Raw genomic sequence first — 12,810 nt, 5'->3', positions numbered from 1 at the left:
TGATGGCTCATTGTCTAGAGCAGTTGAGCTGCAGAATGGCAGATACTGTTTGTACAAAAATCGGGGTTTTTCTCATGTGAAATCGGGAGAGACGTGGGTGCAGGCCACGTTATTAACGGAAGTACGATACATGGACTGTTAGACGAAATTCACGATTCGATTGAGTATGTCTAGATAGAGAGGATACTGCATGTTGTAGTCGACGAAGAATCGTCGACAGATGTAGATGTAACGTTACTCGAAGCCCAGGGAAGTATGTTGGGATCCTTATTGTTCACATATTATATTAACGACAAAACAGACTGCAGTGATAATAAACTGAAACGACAAAGAAACTGGTATACGCATGCGTATTCAAAGATATGTAAACAGGCAGGATACGACGCTGCAGTCAGCGATTGGCTATATAAGAGAACAACCGCCTGGCGCAGTTCTTAGATTGGTTACAGCTGCTACAATGGCATGTAATCAAGATTTAAGTGAGTTTGAACGCAGTGTTACAGTCGGCGCAAGAGAATCGTTTGACGTGACAGAAGTGCAACCCTTACGAAAATTGCTGCAGGTTTCAGTGCTAGGCGATCAACAAGTGTCAGCGTGCGAACCATTCAACGAAACATCATCGATATGGGCTTTCGGTGCCGAAGGCTCACTCGTGTACCCCTTATGGCTGCATGACAGCGTTACGTCTCGCCTGGGCCCGTCAACAGCGACATTGGAAACATGTTGCCTGGTCGGACGAGTCTTGTTTCAAATTGTATCGAGCGGATGGACCTGTACGAGTATGGAGACTACCTCATGAATCCATGGTCTCTGCATGTCGGCAGGGTACCGTTCGAGCTGGTGGAGGCTCTGTAATGGTGAGGGGCGTGTGCGGTTACAGTGACATGGGACCTCTGATACGTCTGGATACGGCTCTGACAGGTGGCACGTACGTAGGCATCATGTCTGATCACCTGCATCCATTCATGTTCATTGTGCATTCCGACGGACTTGGGCAAATCCAGCAGGACAATGCGTCACCCCACATGCCCTAGAATTGCTACAGAATGGGTCCAGGAACACTCTTCTAAGTTTAAACACTTCCGCTGACCACCAAACTCCCCAGACATGAACATTATTGAGCATATCTGGGATGCCTTGCAACGTGATCTTCAGAAGAGATCTCCACCTCCACTTTCTCTTACGGATTTATGTACAGCCCTACAGCCTTCATGATGTCAGTTCCCTCCAGCACTATTCTAACCCATGTCACGTCGTGTTGTGGCACTTCCGCATGCTCGCGGGGCTTCTATACGATATGAGGTAGATGTACGTTTCTTTGGCTCTTCAGTGTAGCTTAAATGTAATTCCGTGATGATGATATTAACTTTCAGGGGCTATGGAGAAGGATAGATGTATCAATTTGAGGTGAGAGACCCTGGTTCCGAAACCACGGAGTCGAAAGTAATAAGCGAAAATCGTTCGGATACATCTGACAGCGGAAACCCTGTACTGATACAGACGCAGTTGTTCCTAAAACTGTAGGGTAAGCAACTTTCAGAGTTGGTAGAATGGTTAAGCCACAGGAAAAAGTCAAATAGACATGGCCTCTAACATGCATGTCTTAAGAGCTCTTCGCACTTGCTCAGTAGAAAAGCTAAGTTGAACAGGTGCTCAGAGATCTTAATTTATGCACTTTAGAGTCCGTATTTACTGAATTTTCTTGTTTTGGTCCGTACTGTTGGGTTGGTGCATAAGCTAGTACAGTTTTTCCGTAAGTTTCATAAACACAACGGATACATCTAACAGATACTTTAGTCATGAACAACATATTTTCCTTCACTATTTACAACAGTTTACCAACGCTGGAGTAACTTGCACGACTGTAGAAATTGCGCGGTTGTGAGGTGAAGAACTCTTCGACCCACGTTCGGAAAGCATATACATACCGAAAGGAAGTTCCTTGAAGGTTATTCGACAGAGCAAGCAAGGTGAAAATCTAAGGTTGCAAGATCGGGCCTATAATGTGGCTGTAGAATGACTTCCCAACCTGACACCTCTATAGTGTTTATTGTTGGTCTAGCAGAATGTGGGCATTATCGTGGATTAGCAGCACATCACGCAGTCTTTCTCGTCCTTGTTCTTGGCCCCTCGTCTGCAAATGTCAGCTGTGATGTTTATACCTGGGGGAAGCAATTCGCAGTCCACCATACCGTCGCTGTTCCACAATATGCATAATATTATCTTTTGTGGGTGCGCGCATGTCTTTGTGCGGGCAATTGCTGCTTTGCTTGGACTCAACCATTCCTTTCTATTCCCAAAACGACACCGTTTCTCGCCGCCAGTAGCGATACGTGATAAGAATGGTCGGAGTTTTTCACGAGCCAATTGATGTACCCGAACACCCGATTCTTGAACCTTCCCCGCTGCATGCAAATCACGGTTCGCCACATCCGCCAGCTCTCGAGTACACTGACATGGGTCACTCCGGATTAATCCGTTAAAACGATCCTTATCAAACCCGGAAGGTGTTCCTGAAGATGAAGAACCACTAATGTCAAAACGACCCTCCTTAAAACGAGAAAACCGTTTCCTTACCGTGTTCTGTCCTGTGGCATCATCACTTTTTTTTTTTTTGTCATCAGTCTACTGACTGGTTTGATGCGGCCCGCCACGAATTCCGTTCCTGTGCTAACCTCTTCATCTCAGAGTAGCACTTGCAACCTACGTCCTCAATTATTTGCTTGACGTATTCCAATCTCTGTCTTCCTCTGCAGTTTTCGCCCTCTACAGCTCCCTCTAGTCTCATGTCTTAGCAGATGTCCTACCATCCTGTCCCTTCTCCTTATCAGTGTTTTCCACATATTCCTTTCCTCTCCGATTCTGCGTAGAACCTCCTCATTCCTTACCTTATCAGTCCACCTAATTTTCAACATTCGTCTATAGCACCACATCTCAAATGCTTCGATTCTCTTCTGTTCCCGTTTTCCCACAGTCCACATTTCACTAGCAAACAATGCTGTGCTCCAGACATACATTCTCAGAAATTCCTCAAATTATCGCCTACGTTGGATACTAGTAGACTTCTCTTCGCCAGGAAATCTCTTTTTGCCATCACTAGACTGCTTTTCATGTCCTCCTTGCTCCGTCCATCATTGGTTATTCTACTGCCTAGGTAGAACAATTGCGTAACTTCATCTACCAAGTGACCATCAATCGTGATACTAAGTTTCTCGTTGTTCTCATTTCTGCTACTTCTCATTACTTTCGTTATTCTTCGATTTACTCTCAATACACATCCTGCAATCATTAGAGTGTTCATTCGATTCAGCAGATCCTGTAATTTTTCTTCACTTTCACTCAAGATAGCAATGTCATCAGCAAATCGTTTCATTGATAGCCTTGCATTTTAATTCCACTCCTGAACCTTTCTTTTGCTTCTTCGACGTACAGATTGAACAGTAGAGACGAAAGGCTACAACCTTGTTGTTGTGGCGTAGGTTAACAGCCACGCCACTCGGAAGTAGCCGAAAGGCACGCGTTAACTCACGCAGGCTAGAGATAGGTCTGAAACAGGATACGTAATGAATGCTATAAAGAAAAGTACGTAGCTGCTGGAATACTTAACTTTAATCCATCCTTGTTGTACATCGCTATTGACGATACAAGTGAGACTCTGTAGATTCAGGCAATAAACTACTAATGGCGCCTTGCTAGGTCGTAGCCATTGACTTAGCTGACGGCTATTCTAACTATCTGCTCTGCAAATGAGCGAGGCTTCGTCAGTGTTGCATCGCTAGCTAAGTCGTCCGTACAACTGGGGCGAGTGCTAGTAAGTCTCTCGAGACCTGCCTTGTGGTGGCGCTCGGTCTGCGATCACTGACAGTGGCGACACGCGGGTCCGACATGTACTAATGGACCGCGGCCGATTTAAAGCTACCACCTAGCAAGTGTGGTGTCTGGCGGTGACACCACACTTGTCTCACACCCTTTTCAATCCAAGCACTTCCTTCTTGGTCCTCCACTCTTATTATTCCCTCTTGGCTCTTCTACATATTGTATATTACGCGTCTCCCCCTATAGCTTACTCCTACTTTACCCTATCATCCCCATATGTCTGGCTGCTTTTGTTACTCCTCTATGTCGGAAATGTTCCGATTTCTCCACTTGATGCTGCTTTTTTTAGGATACACAGCTCCACTCACTATCTCCAAATGACAAAATGACAATATGTAAATTCAAATAAGAACAGTGAACTGCAAATAAACAATGACAATCGATAAATAAATCCATAACAAACGGAATACCAACAGGCAAAACAAAAAAGCCAATAACTTATGCAACAACTTAATATCGGCTCTGAAATTTCCATGCCCTGTAATCTCAGCAAAAACTATTTTCGCTTATAGCTTTCGATTAGGTCGTCTCCGAACCAGGTCGTTTAGCTCAGATTGATACATTTACCCTTCTCCGACATCACGGAATCACCATTTATAATGAAATATGAGAAAAAAATCTGCCCATATATACAGTCAGGTTCTGGTTGGAGTGCAAACACAGGCCGCTTGAGTTAAATATAAAAATATGTAATACTGTGTGCTTGAGCGAGTCACAATTGGAATCAATCAACTTATGGAAATACCTAGGCATAACAGTTTGTAAGGGTGAAAACGAAATGATCACATAGGCTCAGTACTGGGTAAAGCAGTGGCAGACTTCGATTGTTTGGGGGGGGGGGGGGGGCGGATACTGGGTTAATGAAGTCAGTGTAGAAAGGAGTCTACTTACAAAACACTCATTTATCGCACCTCAGAATGTTGCTCAAACTTGTGGGACACATAGCAGATAGTGAAAGTGTTCAAAGAAGGCCTGCACAAATGGTCACAGATTCGTTTAAGGAAACGCTGAGAAGCCTCAGACGACAGACGCTTCAAGATGGACGATAACCTTAAAGAGGAACGCAGCTTACAAACCTCCTAGAACGAGTATGAAGTGTAGAATCTAGGAACGTACACACTGTGACAGAAACAAAAAGAAAAGCTATGCACCACGAAAGATTCACACGAATGGAACGGAACTCGATAGATGCGATTTACATTTACTGGCAAACAAATGATTACAATTTCAGAAAAATTGGATGATATTTTGAAGGAAAAGAGCTTACAAATTGAGCAAGTCAATAACCCGTTGGTCTACATCTGGCTCTTATGTCATCATTTGTTTGGCTTGGCATTTATTGACAGAGTCCTGAGGGATATCGTGCCAATTTCTGTCCAAATGCCGCGTTAGGTCGTCAGAATCCCAAGATGACTGGAGAGCCCTGCCCATAATGCTCCAAACGTTCTGAATTGAGGAGATACACGTCGACCTCGCTGGCCAGTGTAGAGTTTGGCAAGCACGAAGACAACCAGTGGAACCCCCCATCGTGCAGTACGAGTGGCCATTATCTTGCTGAAATGTAAGCCGAGGACGGCTCGTCATGAAGGGCAAGAAAACGGGGCGCAGAATATCGTCGACGAACCACTGCGGTGTACGGGCGCCGCAGTTGACAACCAAAGGGGTCCTGCTGTGAGAAGGAGCAGTAGCCCAGACCCTCAAGCGTGGTTATCACGCCGTATTGCGGGCGGTAGTGAGGTTGGTACCCCACCGCTGTCTGGTGGCTTTCTGACACTTCTTCGCTGGTTGTCCTGGCTCAGTTTGAAGCGGAACTCATCACTGGAGACAACTGTACCCCACTGAACGAGATTCCAGGCCGAGGACGTGTCTGGGGTCGCGCCGGCAGCGGGGTAGTTATTCTGAGCAAAGTCTGTGAAACCGGCCAGAGTGGCCTAGCGGTTCTAGGCGCTTGAGTCTGTAACCGCGCGACCGCTACGGTCGCAGGTTCGAATCCTGCCTCGGGCATGGGTGTGCGTCATGTCCTTAGCTTAATTAGGTTTAAGTAGTTCTAAGTTCTAGAGGACTGATGACCTCAGATGTTAAGTCCCATAGTGCTCAGAGTCATTTGAACCATTTGAAAGTCTGTGAAGGTATGATAAGACAATAGATTAAAGAATTGCGGATATTGACAGCTGCCTTACATCTAGAAAGGTTGTTAATCAGTGATAGGGCTCCACGTAGCGCAATGTGGGCCAGGTGTGGAAGCTCGCTACTCGATGTGGGGGCTAGAATCACGCACAAGCCCTGTAGAGCAGGTTTGACGGCTGCGTTCGAGCTCCTTACCACTCTGTCCCGATGTAATGCTGTCTCTTACATAAGATTAATATAATAAAAACGAATTTCAAGTTGTCGTACCATCAGTATTGTGAGTCCGACTTTCATTTAATTTTCTCAAAGTTTCAAGTACTGCTTGTTATATCACGCAATAAAGACAGGTAATGATTATTCTTGATAATTAGCAATTAATTAATCGTCTATCGTTACTAGGGGTTCAACCAGATCACATCTTTATTTTATCCAAAACAATCGTTCTCGTGCTTCTCTACAAAGTTAATCCGACGCAGTAAACAAGTAGTAAATGTATAGCGCATGGAGCACTCATAAAAGGTACGTCGTAGTCACGTAGAGTCGCGCTCTACCAAGTCTACGGTTCGGTAATTTTGGTACAGTAGATAAATGACGTAGTAAATGGTGGGATTACCGGTAGTATTGGCATCACTGGTGGCGGAAGAAACGTAAATCAGTGTCTGTGAGAGTAAATGGGAGCCGACGACATTTCTTTGGTTCAAATGGCTCTGAGCACTATGGGACTTAACTTCTGAGGTCATGAGTCCCCTAGAACTTAGAACTACTTAAACCTAACTAACCTAAGGACATCACACACATCCATGCCCTAGGCAGGATTCGAACCTGGGACCGCAGCAGCAGCGCGGTTCCGGATTGAAGCGCCTAGAACCGCTCGGCTACAGCGGCCGGCAGCAATAACAGAAACAGTTGTATATAGGTAATATCAACGAAGCACTGAAGTGATGTTTGATAAGTTTTTTTTTTTTGCATTTCTCCTTCTTGAGAAGATTGCGCTTTTCCTCGCTGTTTAATCAATCTGGACCGTTTATTTTTAGAACATTCCTCTGTTGCGCATTACAAATCAACAATTTTCGAATGAAACTTGAATTAAACATTGACAATTTCAGTTTTGCTATAAATTAAGTAATTGACGTGTGGATAACAATGTGGTACAAAAATGTCCGTAGGTTATGCAGCCCTTTATAAATCCTCACTCAGTTTCGAGACGGTTAACTGTTACTGGTTTTTGGGGAATCGCATATGCAAACAAAGCAATAAAAATGAGGTAACGCCAGATAGTTATGCAACACTCCAAACGTACATGTTATGCGGTTACGATCTTAACTGACCAAAGCTACTAGGAAAATTACTGTAGTCAACACTTGCTTAGGGTAGTCTATGATGGCCTACAGTAGTTTTGTAACTTTACATATAGTCTTTGGTCCACACAGCAGTGTGTTTAAAAATACATTTAATAACAGGTGTAATCACTTCCCACATTCGCGGCCAATGTCTTATCAGTTCATAAATCTTACATAACACCAGTGCCTCTTCTCCTATCTTCTAAATTTTCGTTGTACATATCTCGCTTAGAGTACTTCCCAGCAAAAGGAAAATGTGACAGGTGCGGGTCTCGCTGTGGCATACGGTTTTAATCTGCCAGGAAGTTTCAAATTTAGGAGTATTATTATTTATTTGACAGATCTTTTTCCCGCCGTCGATTTCAGTCCTCCGACTTCTGCCGCTGTGAGGTGCGTTTTAATCAAAGCGCATAGAATCCTAATCGCGCGACTGGTCCCTGAGCAGGGGCTATTTGGCCGTGCGGTGCAGGTCGGCTTTCACGGGCCGTGGTGGCTGTAATTTGGCGGGGGCGGCGGGGTGTCGGAGGCGGCAGACAGATGACGGCGGCAATTAGCCGCCTCCCGCCACGCCGCGGCGCGCTACACTAGGCCGCTGCGGTGTAATTGCGCTGCACGCCTATCGCCGCCCGCACCTCCGAGTTGCGGGGGGCGGACCGCCACAGTGCGAAAGTGGCCACGGCCTCATTAAGGGCCCCTCACAGCCTAGCTTAGCGCCAGCTCCGGCGCTCGATCTATCGGAAATGCAAGAGGGCGCCATTACGGCCGCATTGGAGATTTCTCTGGCTCTTAGAAGGAAGCGCACACACTATAGATCATAAATACTCCTCGTTATTGGCACAGTTGTAGCACCCGCCTAGCCGTAGAGAACGCTGCTCCAGTACACCTTATTTCTCATGGACTCGTTCTCTTTTCTTCTATTCTTCCAACAAACAGCAGTGTCGGCCTCTCTGGTCGAGCGGCTCTAGGCGCTTCAGTCTGGAACGAAGCGGTTGCTACGGTCGCAGGTTCGAATCCTACCTCGGGCGCGGATGTGTGTAAGGTCGTTAGTTACGTTTAAGTAGTTCTAAGTCTAGGAGACTGGTGACCTCAGATGTTAAGTCCCATAGTGCTTAGAGCCAATTGAACTAAACAGTAGTTTTGATGTGCAAAACATGTTTTTCGGCATTAATATTGGTAACCATTGTGGTTATCATAACTAAGACAAACTCTAAGAAAAAAAAATACGCATCACGAAAGATTATATAATGGTAAGACTTCAAGAAGAATATAGTAATTCCAATCGCAAAGAAAGCAGGTGTTGACAGATGTGAAAATATCAGAACTATCAGTTTAATAAGTCACGGATGCAAAATACTAACGCGAATTCTTTACAGACGAATGGAAAAACTGGTAGAAGCCGACCTCTGGGAAGACCAGTTTGGATTCCGTAGAAATATTGGAACACGTGTGGCAATACTGACCTTACGACTTGTCTTAGAAGAAAGGTTAAGGGAAGGCAAACCTACGTTTCTACCATTTGTAGACTTAGAGAAAGCTTTTGACAATGTTGGTTGGAATAGTGTCTTTCAAATTCTGAAGGTGGCAGGGGTAAAATACAGGGAGCGAAAGGCTATTTACAATTTGTACAGAAACCAGGTGGCAGTTATAAGAGTCGAGGGGCATGAAAGGGAAGCAGTGGTTCGGAAGGGAGTGAGACAGGGTTGTAGCCTCTCCCCGATGTTATTCAATCTGTATATTGAGCAAGCAGTAAAGGAAACAAAAGAAAAATTCGGAGTAGGTATTAAAATCCACGTAGACGAAATAAAAACTTTGAGGTTCGCCGATGACATTGTAATTTTGTCAGAGACAGCAAAGGACTGGGAAGAGCAATTGAACGGAATGGACAGTGTCTTGAAGGGAGGATATAAGATGAACATCAACAAAAGCAAAACGAGGATAATGGAAAGTAGTCGAATTAAGTCGGGTAATGCAGAGGGAATTAGGAAATGAGACACTTAAAGCAGTAAAGGAGTTTTGCTATTTGCGGAGCAAAATAAGTGATGATGGTCGAAGTAGAGACGATATAAAATGTAGAATGGCAATGGCAAGGAAAGCGTTTCTTAAGAAAAGAAATTTGTTAACATCGAGTATAGATTTAAGTGTGAGGAAGTCGTTTCTGAAAGTATTAGTATGGAGTATAGCCATGTATCGAAGTCAAACATGGACGATCGACAGTTTGGACAAGAAGAGAATAGAAGCTTTCGAAATGTGGTGCTACAGAAGAATGTTGAAGATTAGATGGGTAGATCACATAACTAATGAGGAGGTATTGAATAGAATTGGGGAGAAGAGGAGTTTGTGGCACAACTTGACGAGAAGAAGGGACCGGTTGGTCGGACATGTTCTGAGGCATCAAGGGATCACAAATTTAGCATTGGAGGGCAGCGTGGAGGGTAAAATCGTAGAGGGTGACCATGAGATGGATACACTAACCAGATTCAGAAGGATGTGGGTTGCAGTAAGTACTGGGAGATGAAGAAGCTTGCACAGGATAGAGTAGCATGGAGAGCTGCATCAAACCAGTCTCAGGACTGAAGACCACAAAACAACAACACGAAAGATTTACGTAAACGGGATGGAAATTGGTAGATTCCATGTACATATAGAGGCAAACAAATAGTTATAGTCTCAGAAATATTGTTGGTTTATTCAAGAGAGAGAGCTTACAGAAACTGAGCGAGTCAATAATGCGTTGGTCCACCTCTGGCCCTTTTGGAGTCAGTTATTCCGCTTGGCATTGATTGATACAGTTGCTGGATGTCCTCCTGAGGGATATCGCGACAAATTCTGAGCAATTAGCGCGTTAGGTCGTCAAAATCCGGAGCGGGTCGGGGGGCCCTACATGTAATGCCCCAAACGTGCTCAAACTGGAAGGGATCCAGCGAACTTGCTGGCAAAGGCAGGGTTTGGCAACCACGAAGACGAGCAGTAGACAATGTCGCCGCGTGTAGTCGGTCGTTATTTTGCTGAAATGTAATCCCAAGATGACACGTTATGATGGACAAGGAAACGGCGCCTACAATATCGTCGCCGTACCGCTGTGTGCTGTAAGGCACTGTGTGCGGTGGACAACCAAAGCAGTCCTGCTATGAAAAGAAATGGCACATCAGACCAATACTCTTTGGTGTCTCGTATATACTGGGTGATCAAAAAGGCAGTATAAATTTGAAAACTGAATAAATCACGGAATAATGCAGATAGAGAGGTACAAATTGACACACATGCTTGGAATGAGATGAGGTTTTATTAGAAACCAAAAATACAAAAGTTCAAAAAATGTCCGACAGATGGCACTTCATCTGTCGAGGAATAATATTGTGATCAGTACTGTAAAGCATGTCCGGAGTTATGGTGAGGCATTGGCGTAGGATGTTGTCTTTCAACATCCCTAGAGATGTCGGTCGATCACGATACACTTGCGACTTCAGGTAACCCCAAAGCCAATAATGGCACGGACTGAGGTCTGGGAACCTGGGAGGTCAAGCATGACGAAAGTGGAGGCTGAGCACACGATCCTCACCAAACGACGCGCATCTTTCGGACATTTGGTGAACTTTTTTTTGGTTCTAATAAAACCCCATGTCATTCCAAGCAGGTGTGTCAATTTTTACCTCTACATTATTCCGTGGTTTATTAATTTTTCAAATTTATACAGACTTTTTGATATATAATATGGGCAACCAAAAATGCAATCAAGATGAAGCCGAAGACACAAAGCCGACAAGAAGCATGGACAGAGGACCGGAAGCAGAAACACAGCGAGCGAATGAGGGAAGCTTGGGCAGCAAGGAAGGCAGCAAAAGGAACTGGCCATGTAGTTTAGTCCAAATGCGCTCTTTAAGGGCAAAACACCAATAATAATAGGGGACTGATGACCTCAGAAGGTAAGTCCCATAGTGCTCAGAGCCATTTGAACCTTTACGAGGTGCCGGCCGGAGTGGCCGAGCGGCTCTAGGCGCTTCAGTGTGGAACCGCGCGACCGCTACGGTCGCAGGCTCGAATCCTGCCTCTGCCATGGATGTGTGTGATGTCCTAAGGTTAGTTTGGTTTAAGTAGTTCTAAGTCTAGGGGACTGATGACCTCGGATGTTAATTTTTGTGGCGGCGTTCGTAGCGACAAGCAATTCGCTGCAGAAACGGCTTACGAAGTCACCGCCACACTTTTAATAGCGGGCCGACCGGTCCGCTGGAACAGTGAACAGAAAGATGAAAACCCAAACACTCTGATTAAATAAAAGTCGGTACTTATCTTTATTAACGAAGATACAGAAACACAGTAGTGACTCCGTGTCTACAGAAATCTGTCTAGTTCGAGTCGGAGCGGCTAGGTCAACGTCGGCTGACGACAAACAACAACTCTGCTGCGATGAACACACAACTGACTAGCAAGTACACAACTCGGTGGCGAGTATACAACTGAGCGGCGAACACAGAACTGTCCTAGCGCTCGCGACTCCAGCGCTTAAGAAACCAGAAGCCAGCGGTGGCGCGCGCAGACTTGCGGCGATTTCCTGTCTCGCTGGCGCTGCTTATGCGGACGGCGTCCGGACTTTGATGCTGCCAACCTTTTGGCAGCGGGCTCGGGTGGCATTACTGGCTAGGATATAACATTAAGTCCCATAGTAATTAGAGTCATCTGAACCATTTTTTTGCAATAGACGGCAGCAGCGGCTAGTGCGGTTCGGGTGGTTCGTCGTAGGTGTAATACAACAAGCTTAGAGATCTGTTAACATAATGCCATAAAATATTAGTCACTTTGTGATTGCATCATAAGGTTATTCTCGGTTAAGTACGTCAACTAACATACGCATTTCTCGCCCTTTGCGGGAAGTTTTAACTTTCTGCTCTAACATGAAGAAATCTGCGGCTGTGCCTCTTAAAATACCGGGTAAGATCAATGGTGAGGGAACTAGTAGTGGAAGAACGTGCACAGAATGTTTTCGACTCCTTAAGAACGATGATTTTGATGGCGAAGACCGGCATGGCGGTGGAAGACAGAACGTTTTCGTAGCTACTGAAACAGACGAAGACAGTCATAAGAATGAAATGATAATTAAATGGACACCCTAGCTGCAAACAGGCGTTGATGCACTTCATTGGGGACATGTTGAAAATGTGTGCCCCGACCGGGATTCGAACCCGGGATCTCCTGCTTACATGGCAGACGCTCTACCCATCTGAGCCACCGTGGGCACAGAGGATAGTGCGTCTGCAGGGACTTATTCCTTGCACGCTTCGTTTCTAGCATGGTCATCCACGGTAACTGTTCTTTCGGGAACAGATACTACCGCCATATACAGTCATAGGACATCGTTATCCAAAGCAACTGATGCGTTCGAGCCCAGCACTGAAACACAAACGGCCACAATACAGCGATGGACACGTAAAGGTAATTTTGCAGCAGCTCAGTGCTCGACCCCATGTCGCAA

At 45.3% G+C, this 12,810-nt stretch overlaps 1 non-coding gene across 1 annotated transcript; it reads right to left on the bottom strand.

Annotated features, from left to right (window-relative positions):
• Positions 1 to 12,499: 12,499 nt before the first annotated feature.
• Trnat-ugu lies at positions 12,500 to 12,574 on the bottom strand. The gene has a single exon. It is a non-coding gene; the product is annotated as a tRNA-Thr (tRNA).
• Positions 12,575 to 12,810: the final 236 nt, after the last annotated feature.

Source organism: Schistocerca americana, chromosome 9 (genome assembly GCF_021461395.2).
Source record: "Schistocerca americana isolate TAMUIC-IGC-003095 chromosome 9, iqSchAmer2.1, whole genome shotgun sequence".
NCBI classification, from domain to species: domain Eukaryota; kingdom Metazoa; phylum Arthropoda; class Insecta; order Orthoptera; family Acrididae; genus Schistocerca; species Schistocerca americana.
This window is presented reverse-complemented; position numbering and strand designations above follow the sequence as displayed.